Here is a 13,230-nt window from a genome sequence, read left to right on the forward strand (position 1 = left end):
ATATAAAGTGTGGTATGACCACAATTTTACTTGTATAAAGGTACATTTTTATTATGGCATTGAATTTAACATAGTACAATAATTTCTTATTTTTCTTTCAATTTTTATTTTCTGGTATTCTTGGCTACTGGCGTAGTATTTTCTGATGTTGAAGTTGATCCTTGTGGATTTTGCAAAATAGGAGAGTTGCAGAGACCTAGGAGACTTTGTAGTGAGTTTTGTATTTGTCCTACTGATTAATGCTTTGTTTCTTGCAAATTGTATCGCCTGATGGAGGAATTGGTGAGTTTGAATTCAAATTAGGTTCATTTCCGGGCGTGGTCTTTATCTGATGAGTCGTCTTCTGAACTTCCTTTTATGCTCTATTCATATTGTGTGGAATCCTGCATATTCTGCTGTATAAGATGGAATTCTTGAAATTTACCTGCTCTGCTTTTACGATTCTTCTGTCTTTAGTTCCTCTTCATGGAGCTTTCTACCTTATTGATTCTTCAGAGAAGTGCATTGTTGGTAAATTGTTATCTGATAATATGCGGTTTATTTATGGCAGGTAAGATCTTCCGTGAAGCAGTCCTAATTTTATTGCTATATTTGTTATTGTTGCAATTCCTTGTGTCTCCTGAACAATTCAGTATGATCTTAGAGAGAGAGAGAGAGAGAGAGAGAGAGAGAGAGAGAGTGTGTGTGTGTGTAATCGCCATAACTAAACATATCTCCATCGTGAATGTATAACGTAGTTGTGAACGAGAATTTGCAGAGAATACACATCGTAGAGCAATCTCCAAAACTACCACAACTATGTAATATGTTAATAATTTAACAACTGTAAGTTAGAGGAGGCTATAACGATCAACATACAAATCATTGTGTTATTCATTGTCTGACACATGGATTTTAGATCAATATGATGTCAATTTGTAATGATACTAACTCGCATATTGTCTATGTCACCAGGTTTGATCACAACAAATAGATAGTGAATTCAACACTGCGGTATTAATCACTCCACCATTAGTCGCTAGAGAAAGAGGCGACTACAGAGAGAGAGAGAGAGAGAACAGTAATAGGAGCTAATTCATCCTATTGTATTTTATTACCTTTAGTTAAGTACGAATTTTGTATTAACCTTGTTGATTACAGATTTGCAATTATTTGTTGTGATTAAATTCTGATCGGATTTGGATTTAACATTGTATAGCTGATGGCTGTGGCATTGCCGTCAGTAAAGTATAAACCCCTGGGTAAACAATTCTCCAGGCGACGGTACGGACACGCTCGATTAAAAATGATTGTAGCCATTCTATGGAATTATTCATAATTTTTTTTCTCTCTCTCTCTCTCTCTCTCTCTCTCTCTCTCTCTCTCTCTCTCTCTCATATGTATTATTGCGCAGGACGTATTTGCAACTTCTCATTTTATTTACTGAGCGGTGGTCAGCCATATTTCGTATATTGTCAAAAACAACAAGATATTACAGTAGATATAAGGGAGTTATGGTAGAAGAATGCTGCAAATAATGTTCTTTTGTATAATCCTACTAGACCACAGGGAGGAAGGGTCGTAACCCAACCAGGTGTGGACTAGGGGGAAGGCCAGAGGCCCCCCCCCCCACCTTCGCCTACCAGCAGGTACCAGAAGGAGAGTTCATTCTCCTAATGGGGTAGCTGGGGGCGAACGACTAGTACTCTGAGGTTCTGTTCCAAACTCAAAGTGCATGTACTATGGCTAGGAGCGGGGAAAGAAAAACCTAGCCTAACCTTACTCGAATACGATTCAAGGTAAGGAGGGCTAGGATGTAGCCTAGGCTACCTCAGAGGGAGGAGATTACCTTGGGTAAGGTAACTGGGGAGGTGAGAAAGTATACAAGAGCCTTACCGTTAGGTTAGGGGCAAGGAAGTCGACTACCAAGATCACCGAAACCCCTTGTATACTTCCTAGAAGGCGAAATCATATGTGCAATCACTGAATCTTATATGTATAAATGCCTATATCTTCATTTCGTAATTTAACACTAGGAACACTTATTATATCATGCATGAAAGTAAACGAAAATGCCTAGGCTATCGAGCCTAGGGGCTAGGCTAGCAAGCTAGCATGAGAATCGGCTACCTACACTCGCTGAAATGAGTACAATTGGCATAATATAACTAATTCCTAGCAATGAAGACTAAATAACTAATAGTGATAATTAATTAAGAGACCGGGAAGGGTGTTCAGTCTGACTAAATAAAGCATGCGAGGCGAACAACAGCATCATGAATTACGCCTCCAGTCAAGGCACAGCTCTGCCACAAAACACGGTATTTTAAGATAAAAAGACATTACTTTACGGCTAGAGCTCATTTATACAATACAAGAATATGGTACTAGACTTTCTAGAAGAAAGCAAGGCAGAAGATTGCGACATTATGGATCACTTAGCGAAAACTGGGAAAAAGGCACCTAGTCATATACGCTACATGAGAAGGAATGAGGAAAGCGCGCTCTGGCGGCATCAATCCAACATGGCAGCCAGATGTGATGTCGCCGAGTACCGTAACAGTAACGAAGGAGGAGAGTTTTGTAACGGCTCCTCCCATACTTGCCACACTTCCCCCTCGAAGCGTAAATGCTATGTGGGGTGCAGATAGCTATGTGGCTTGTCAAGCATACGTCCCCCGTTATTATACGATATCCTAAAGGGAAACCTTATGGGTACTCGCGCCAGAAGTTAGAATTCTGTGAAACCTTTAGTTTAATTCTCTGGGAATATCTACTGTAGTCATATATGCTTTAGGAAGCTACTGAAGGAACCTTCCATCAGGACGTCATGGCTATCTCACCCAAAAATAGATTATCCGTTTTATATTATCATTTATTTAAATTCATCTTCGAACCTTCTTCAATCTAATTGAGACAAAAATTATGTAAATATTGGTTTATCAATTATCTCCACGAATGAAGTAAAGGAAACGGAAAGTTTATACTCTTGTCTGTATTTTTATGTAATATTTTAAGCGAGGGTGAAGAAATTTTTATAAATGAACGAAAACATTCAATGGATGATTCATTCTATAAGGGACGTTTATTGAGAGACTCGTTTATAAGAAACGTTTGTTGAGTGACTCCTATAAGAAACGTTTAATCTGTGACTCATTTATAAGAAAAGTTTAATGGGTGACTCATAAGAAACGTTTAAAGAGTGACTCCATCTATAAGAAACGTTTAACGAGTGACTCATTTATAAGAAACGTTTAATGAGTGACTCCTATAAGAAATGTTTAATGAATGACTCATAAGAAACTTTTAATAAGTGACTCCTTCTATAAGAAACGTTTAATTGGTGACTCATTTATAAGAAACGTTTAATGAGCGACTCATTTTATAAGAAACGTTTAATAGGCGACTCATTTATAAGAAACGTTTAATGGGTGACTCATTCTATAAGAAACATTTAATGAGGGACTTAATCTATCAGAAACGTTTAATGGGTGACTCGTGTTTAAGCAACGTTTAATGAGTGACTCAGTCTATAAGGAACGTTTAATGAGGGACTCCTTCTATAAGAAACGTTTAATTGGTGACTCATTTATAAGAAACGTTTAATGAGCGACTCATTTTATAAGAAACGTTTAATAGGCGACTCATTTATAAGAAACGTTTAATGGGTGACTCATTCTATAAGAAACATTTAATGAGGGACTTAATCTATCAGAAACGTTTAATGGGTGACTCATGTTTAAGCAACGTTTAATGAGTGACTCAGTCTATAAGGAACGTTTAATGAGGGACTCCTTCTATAAGAAACGTTTAATTGGTGACTTATTTATAAGAAACGTTTAATGAGCGACTCATTTTATAAGAAACGTTTAATAGGCGGCTCATTTATAAGAAACGTTTAATGGGTGACTCATTCTATAAGAAACATTTAATGAGTGACTCAATCTATCAGAAACGTTTAATGGGTGACTCATGTTTAAGAAACGTTTAATGAGTGACTCAGTCTATAGGGAACGTTTAATGAGTGAATCCTTCTATAAGAAACGTTTTAATTGGTGACTTCATTTTATAAGAAACGTTTAATAGGCGACTCATTTATAAGAAACGTTTAATGGGTGACTCATTCTATAAGAAACATTTAATGAGGGACTCAATCTATCAGAAACGTTTAATGGGTGACTCATTAAGAAACGTTTAATGAGTGACTCAGTCTTTAAGGAACGTTTAATGAGTGACTCCTTCTATAAGAAACGTTTAATTGGTGACTTATTTATAAGAAACGTTTAATGAGTGACTCATTTTATAAGAAACGTTTAATAGGCGACTCATTTATAAGAAATATTTAATGGGTGACTCATTCTATAAGAAACATTTAATGAGTGACTCAATCTATCAGAAACGTTTAATGGGTGACTCATGTTTAAGAAACGTTTAATGAATGACTCAGTCTATAAGTAACGTTTAATGAGTGACTCATTCTTTAAGAAACGTTTAATGGGTGACGAAATTCAAACCAAGAAACCATATCGCTTCTCTGAAGTGAAGGATTTTCCCGAATTTTGTACCTCACAGAAGGCCGTATATAATCAAATATTTTTTTAAAACTAACCAATAATTAATTGTGCTAAATGAGTTATGAGTCTTGCGGGGTCTTGAGTCTGTTAGTTTATAATATTTATCAAAATATAAAGACTAGATTTATATGGTGCATTGTTCATTAAACATTCCTTGGGAAAATCCCTACAGAAGATCTCCCAGCATAAACACGTTATTAGTGTAAAACTAATCCAATACCCTCTTTCGTCTTGACATAATTAATGCTAAGAATTAGAGAAATTTATTTTTTCGTATTTGAAAAAAAAAAAAAAAAACATCCACAGTAAGTCGACCCCAATTTGCTGTGATTCTTGTTGCCATGTTTATCTCAGGTTCTCAATGTACTTAACGTATCTCTCTCTCTCTCTCTCTCTCTCTCTCTCTCTCTCTCTCTCTCTCTCTCTCTCTCACACACACACACAACAAAAACATACTTAACCGCTTCGAGCAAGGAAGTAGCAAGTAGTGCCACTCAAGACCAATACGAAGAGATAGAAGGTCATAGAAAGATGTTAGAGGAAGAGAAGAATCAGCGACTTCCTCGTACCCCTCACCTCCACCATATCCCTATACCTCGTCCAACCCCTCCTCCTCCACCTCCTCCTCCTCCTCCTCCTCCTCCTCCTTTATCTGCAACTGATGAACACCAGCTGTGATCCCCATTCGAGAGACATTAACAACAGTCATCCCTAATAAGGTTGACGAATCTGTTGAAGCTACAAAGAGTATCGACCATAAAGACCCCTTCTTGTTGTCACTGAGCCTCTGGCTTCGGAAGGAACTCCAGTGATCTCGCCGCGTCGTTTTGCCTTCTGTTCCTGCGGGAATATTTTTTTTTTTATATTATTATACGTCATGATTTCTTATATTTTTTTTCGTATCTAGAATCCCCCGAAGAGCATTTTCTCATTGTCTTATGTCTTGTTCTTGATGTATTTATGTTGTTGATGAATTCACGGAGCTGATAATTTTTTTTCTTCATCTGTATTTTGTGATACGTTAAGTAAATAGAAACAATGGGAGTCGTTCTCTTTGGTGGTAGAGATTTCCAAATACATATGTTAATGATAGGCTATGTATGTAAAGTAACAAACAATTTTCTAATATCTTATTAGAACATTGATTTATAATTGTCTTTCTCTTTTTGGACAGAGAGAGAGAGAGAGAGAGAGAGAGAGAGAGAGAGAGAGAGAGAGAGAGAGAGAGAGATTTGATAATATTTGTAGAATATTTGTTTTCGCCAATTTGTTCTTCCCTGCGTCAAGAGAAGTTTCATTATAGTTTACATCATGTAAATTCTATTTTTTAGACTCAAATAGTTTCATTTTAGAGATTTTTATTGATATATTTCTCTATTAGATTTAGCTGCTTGTTATTAGACTTGATTAGAGTTCGCTATTTCAGTAATAAAAAAATCTAATGATGAATCATGTGTTTATTATTATTATTACTACTACTACTACTACTACTACTACTACTACTACTTCTAGCTAAGCTACAACACTTGTTGGAAAGGCAGGATGCTAAAAACCTAAGGGCTCCAACGTTAATAAATAGCCCAGTGAGAAATGGAAACAAGGAAATAAGTAAACTACAAGAGAAGTAATGAGCAATTAAAATGACATATTTTAAGAACAGTAGCAACTTTAGAGTAAAATGGCGTCATGACAATAATGATTTGATATGCTGTATAATCGATAAATAAAAACATGAGTCGTACTACTGAAATGTCTAGTCACATGAATGTTTATCTACCTGCATTAATGTTTTGTTAGGATAGACTTTTTGTATATAAGATTTTTATGATTATAGATGTCTGCATGTTTCGACCATCAGTAATGTTTTGTAAGGCTCAATGGTCGTTATTTTTCTATTTTGGTGTACAAACATTTTCTATGCGTTTTACATCATCTTTTTTCTTTTTTTGTATCCATGTATGGTTTTGATACTGAAGAAAATCTGGTGTACTACAAGGATGGAAATTGCTAAATTACTGTCGTGTTTTCATATTATAAACCTTTTACGAGTTCTCACAACTAAAATCATTAAAGTATGTGATTGATTGTTATATAAAGAATCGTTTCAGTATCTCAACATATCAACTATAAATACAATGGTAAAATAAAAGCATAATGTAATGTTGGTGATCATGAAAAACTCTCTTTCATAATAGTAAAAATTGTTAACTCACTCAGTATCACGTCTTCTTTTTTATCATAAACATTTTACTAGTCCCGACACCTAGAATTATTGAAGTATGTGATTGAATGTTATATGTACATTAGAATCATATCACTATCTCAACATATAATGTAAGATTGGTGATCATGAAAAACTGTCCTCCATAAAGGCAGTAAAACATGTTAGCTCATTCAGTACCAGAATCTTCCCTCGCAGACGATGCTAAAAAGAGGTCGAAATCAAACTCACATTCGGCGAACGACGTGTTAAGAGTTGTAACTGTCACCGCAAGGAATCCATAAAGTGTGAAATATGAGTTTTTGTTGCCTACTTGATGGCAGGGCGTCACCCCTTGTTGGGTTGGACTACTACAACATCCTTTTGGCACTATCCGACCGGGAGGTATTGTTAATGCTATGGCCGCTACGATAATGGGCCGATTGGTCATCTCAATGGGCCGTGTTCTAATGCACGATGGTGTCCCAGTATGCAACACAACGTCTTTACTGGAGTTCCAGTACTTTCATCCATTTACCATTATTACTAGTATACGCGACCCGTCAAGAATGACGGCTTAATGTGTAGATAGATATGCACACACGCACCACCCCTCTCACCTAGGCATGACTACTCCCTTTTCTCTTACCTGAGAAACGGGGAGAGGCGAAACAGTTATACGTCTGGCAATGCCACTGAGCGTGACCGGAAATTATATATGTATGTGTATATATATATATATATATATATATATATATATATATATATATATATATATATATATATATATATACATATATATATATATATATATATATATATATATATATATATATATATGTATGTATGTATGTATGTTTAGCAATACTCGCTCTTTATTATATAGGAAAGATTACTACTAGCTAAGCTTCATCTCTAGTTGGAATAGGAGGATGCTATAAACCAAAGGCCTCCATCAGGGAAGACATTCTTTCTTACTTAGAAATTCTTCAGTGGCATTTTTTTTATTCTAATAGTGTTCTGAAATTGTTCTTTGATTTTTGGGGGTATGTCATAAAGAAGGGCTTTCAATTTTTTTAATGCGTATGGTTTCTTTAAGTTTTGCATATGTCCTGAAAATGTTTTTATGTTTAAGGATATGTTATGAAAATCTTCATTTACTTTTATGGGTGTCTTGGGAGTAATCTGTGATTTTGAACTCTTTGTTGAAGGCGTTTCTGATTTTTGAGAACTTGAAAAGAAAGTGAGTAGTGATTATGGTTGTTTTGGGCACCAATGTGTAAAGTACTCGAGAGTATAGAAAAATAAGCAATTATTGTATTATATTAACTTGAAGAACATAACAAGACACAATGTATCTTTATATAAGTAAAATTGCTGTTAAATCACATTTTAAATGACTCTTACTAATACTTAACTTTCCAAACTATTCTCTTCCATGGTTAGCTAAACTGTCCTTACATTTTGTGCCACCCACCTTTCCTGTTTGGAAAAAATAGAGATGACTATGGCATTTCTTACCACTAGAATTATGTTGCCTTTGTAACATGGTTACTTGAGGTAAGGTTGATCTTTTCAGAATCATTGTTGCTTCATGAAATCGTACATTTATTGGGGTGAGGGGGACGGCATGTAAGTAACCCTTTATTTATAGGGAGATGCTGAAGGCATTCTTTGAGAGCATTCTTTGATTTTAAGTAATCAGAATCCAATTTTTGAAATTTCAAGAGATGTCCTAAAACGTGCTTTGAGATTATCTCCAATGCATTCTTAGTCCCGCCTAGCCAATGCCTATCACTGAAAGTACACGTGTCTCTATTGGCTTACAAGAGGCATTAGAAGTGTAAATTGCGGAATAGTCTACTCATTAGCATATATCTATTTGAGATGACGTTTTTCTAAAGTCTCATTTTTATCATTTCATCGTGTTTGTTATTTCCTAAACAAGTACTTTTGAAGAAATTTTTTATTATTTTCGTAATTTTTTGTTATTATGTTGTGTTCCCTCAAAAGGCCATTTGACACCATTTAATGGTAAAGCTTAACTTAATGTTTGCAGTTTCATGTTCATATGAAGTTTGTCCTCTTATTTGAATGAAAACATAGAAGTCTCTCTCTCTCTCTCTCTCTCTCTCTCTCTCTCTCTCTCTCTCTGTCATATATTCTGGATTTTTATTAACCTCCTTGAAGGGAGATCCCCATCGGATAAAAGGAGGAGGTAGGAGGGTGAAGAAAGGGGAAGTAGGGGGAGGAGTGGAATTAAGAAAGTGCGAGGATTGGGCGTAGATAGGGTCTTTAGGGAAAATCGTCCACTGATTGCTCTATGTTGCGTTCATTTTGGTCCCAACGCTTTTAGCTAAAGGAAGCAGGAGGCTCTTCCTGATTACTAAATGGGGAAGAGGCTGCATTAAGGGATTTTTGAGGATTATTTGGGACTAGGTTTTCTAAGAGGGAAGGATGCTCGCTTCCTTAATGTTATATATTGTTACAGAGGCAGAGAAGGAGCGAGAGGAATTTATTAGTTTTTTTTTTTCTTATCAAACTTCATGTGGATTGATAGGTTGATTGTTATTTTTAACTATATAACTATATTTATATATTTATATATTCATGTCTGTATAATATATATATATATATATATATATATATATATATATATATATATATATATATATATATATGTATGTGTGTGTGTGTGTGTGTGTGTGTAGGTGTGTGCAAGTATAAACTATAAAGTAATTGTTTATTACATAAATAGTTGATAAAAAAGAAACTTTTACACATTTCTTTTCATTAGACTATCAAACGTTTAGATATGAAAGTTGAAAAACAGAGAGAGAGAGAGAGAGAGAGAGAGAGAGAGAGAGAGAGAGAGAGAGAGAGAGAGAGAGAGTCTGTTTATTATAGTATTCTATAATTAAGAAAATGCAGACAAAACCTTTCATATGTCAGGTAACAAACTATCAGTTAGATACAAAAAGATTAAAAGCTGAAACCTGATGAAGTATTATGAATTCACTTCCCTTAATCTAAAGAATGCATGAAACATCTATCGAGTTGAGTTATGATTGATATAAGGTAGATGAAGATTAGTATTAACAAATCAATTATTGAAACACAAGGTCAAGCTTCTTTCATCTGATCGATAGAATATATGCCGTTTATATACACAATCACACACACACACACACACACACACACACACACATATATATATATATATATATATATATATATATATATATATATATATATATACTGTATGTATATATATATATATATATATATATATATATATATATATATATATATATATATATATACATACACACACACACACACACATATATATATATATATATATATATATATATATATATATATATATATATGCATATATGGTGTATGTGTATATATATATATATATATATATATATATATATATATATATATATATATATATATATATATATACACATATATATGCATATATGTATAGGTATATATATATATATATATATATATATATATATATATATATATATATATATATACACACACACACACATACACAAGAACAACAACAAATGCAGCCGTTTGTAGTCTACTGCAGGATAAAGGCCTCAGACCTGTCCATTCATGTAAGGGGTTTAGCCACTTTTCCTCACCACAATGGCCAGTTCGGATTGATGATGGCTGGAGATTTTCGTCTAATCGCTCACAGTAAGCTAGTATGGGTGGCCCTGATTAATACAGCTTTACTCATCATGGATACCCAAACCCTTTCACCACGCTAAGGTATCCCCACTCATATGTGTATATATATATATATATATATATATATATATATATATATATATATATATATATATATATATATATATATATATATATATATATATATATATATATATATATATATATATATATATATATATATATATATATATATATTTATTAAATCCTATTCGCTTTTCCTTAAACCCTGAATTTTTTGGTTTCTTCCTAAATTTTAGATTTTCTCTCTTTTGGGTGGAGCTCTTTGAAAAAAAGATAAATAGACTGCTGGTTCATTCATTATCAGTGTAAACATCCTATTGATAATCTATATTGGTATTAGAGTAGAGGATTACTTTCATGGAAGATGTTGCATGTCATTTCCTGCTTGTGGGAGCTTGCGCCCCCTCCCTCCCTAATAGTCAAGGCCTTGTTAAGAAAATGCTTGTTGATTATTCTCTATTTTAACCTATATTCCTTTTTTTCAATTACGGACGTTCCATTGTAATTTAAAGGTTTCTAAGACTTTGTAGCATGACACGTTTATGGTATCATTTGTATTTAATCGGAAAATGAAACCCAAGCGAAAAGTGTCATTGACCAAAAGTTATTAAAATCGGAAGGTAAGTCCGAGTGAGATAGTTTTCAATCATATTTTTGGAAATTAATGTTCACCCAGTTATATCAGTAAAAAGTGTAAGTTCTTTTTTCACATGCAGTTATTGCATGACCGTTTTCTCCATTCTGCTAATCGTCTTGTGGTTAGGTAAATATTGCAGTGCACGGCATCACGTTGCCTGGGCTAAGGTCAGGTTATAAAGAAAAGAGGCTACAAAGGGTCCAAGCCTCTGGTCAGGCGAGGAATCGACGCCCTATTGTAAGTCAGCGTATGTCAGTGTTCATTAGGTTGGGAGCTATTGTGTGCATTTTGTGCTTTTGATGCGACCTTAATTAAGCGTAAAATGAGGTATTTTCGGCCAACGACTCGCGAAAACTTCCACCCGGAATTACTTTAACGTTTCATCTTTCAGTATATCTACAATTTGGTTCATAGCTCCCAGTCAGTGAATAAATGGTTTGTGTCATGAATCATTTAGTCCCAATTCTTTTTTCTCCGAACAAACACGTTTACTGTTTATAAGAATAATACTTTAACATGTTCCATCTACATTGATTCCTTTTATTTTAATATTTCGTTTACTATGAGTTGAAGATGAACGTATACTGTTTCTTGTTCGAACATTTTTAGAAAAAAAAAAGTTGCACAATTCATGATTTTCATTTTTCAGTAGCAGGCATTCTTCATTTAAGGTTCAATTAATTTAAATCCTAATTAAGAAGTTTTCTGTATCCATTCATGAAATCTTGTCCCCTGTAACATACTCATATTATTATTATTATTATTATTATTATTATTATTATTATTATTATTATTATTATTATTATTACAACTACTACTACTACTACTACTACTACTACCTTCGCCGAAGTCTTATTTTCGAGTCGGTTTATTTATTTATTTATTTGTGTTTGTGTCTGTGAACAGGATTACGTCAAAATTATTCAACGGATTTTTTTTTTCCCACAGATAGCTATATTAGGTCATGGGCGATCTCATTAAATTTTGGAGATGATCCGGATCCGGATTTGTATTTTCCACAATTTTAAAGATCACGTCAAAACAAATTGACAGATTTTGACGAAATTTCCACCACAGATAGATCTTCAGCCATGAACGACTCCATTAACTTTTGGAGATAATCCGGTACCAGATCCGGATTTGCATTTTACGCAATTTTAAAGATTACGTCAAAACAAATTGACACATTGGATTTTTTTTTCTCTTTTTATGAATCAAGATCTCAATTCTGGATCAACATTGCGCGTTTACCATCTACTGTACAGCCAGAATATGAAAAGTGGGAGGTGATGTCCGTAGACTTTTGTTAAATATTCATTGGCGGAGGTATGAAATCTCTGATTATTATTATTATTATTATTATTATTATTATTATTATTATTATTATTATTATTATTATTATTATTATTATTATTATTACTATTATTACTTACTTACTTATTTACTTACTAAGCTACAACCCTTGTTTGAAAAGCAGGATGCTATAAGCCCAAGGGCTTCAACATGGAAAATAGCCCAGTTGGGAAAGGAAATTAGGAAATAAAAAAAACTATACATATTATAAGAAGTAATGAATAACAATATAAAATATCTTATGATCTTTTTTTTTATTTATTATTAAGTAAATTTACATAGTATATACAGCAAGTATCTATATACACATATGACACTTTTACAATATATATTTTACAATATTTTCAATACTTAATACAAAAAAACATTGACTCTCATTGCTTTAAACTACAAAGTACTCTATAAAGTTTTTACCTCTAATGACACAGTATACTTGTTAAATATTTTCAACATATTGGCGGGTAAAATGTTTCTCTATATCGTATGATTTTGATAGGACCCACTTGGCGTATTTTATTCTACATCTTAATAAGGAAATTCTTTCTGAAGGAGATACATTGTCATCCCTGCTATACCATACACAATTTATATATTCAGTGAGAAGAACATTTATTGTGTTTACCTGTTTCTTGGTTTTACATGTGTAGTCCATCATCAAGAATTTTATTGGTTGTTCTACTTTTAATATACATATTTCTAAAATTAAG

The sequence above is a fragment of the Palaemon carinicauda genome, chromosome 12 (genome assembly GCF_036898095.1).
Source record: "Palaemon carinicauda isolate YSFRI2023 chromosome 12, ASM3689809v2, whole genome shotgun sequence".
In the NCBI taxonomy this organism is placed as follows: domain Eukaryota; kingdom Metazoa; phylum Arthropoda; class Malacostraca; order Decapoda; family Palaemonidae; genus Palaemon; species Palaemon carinicauda.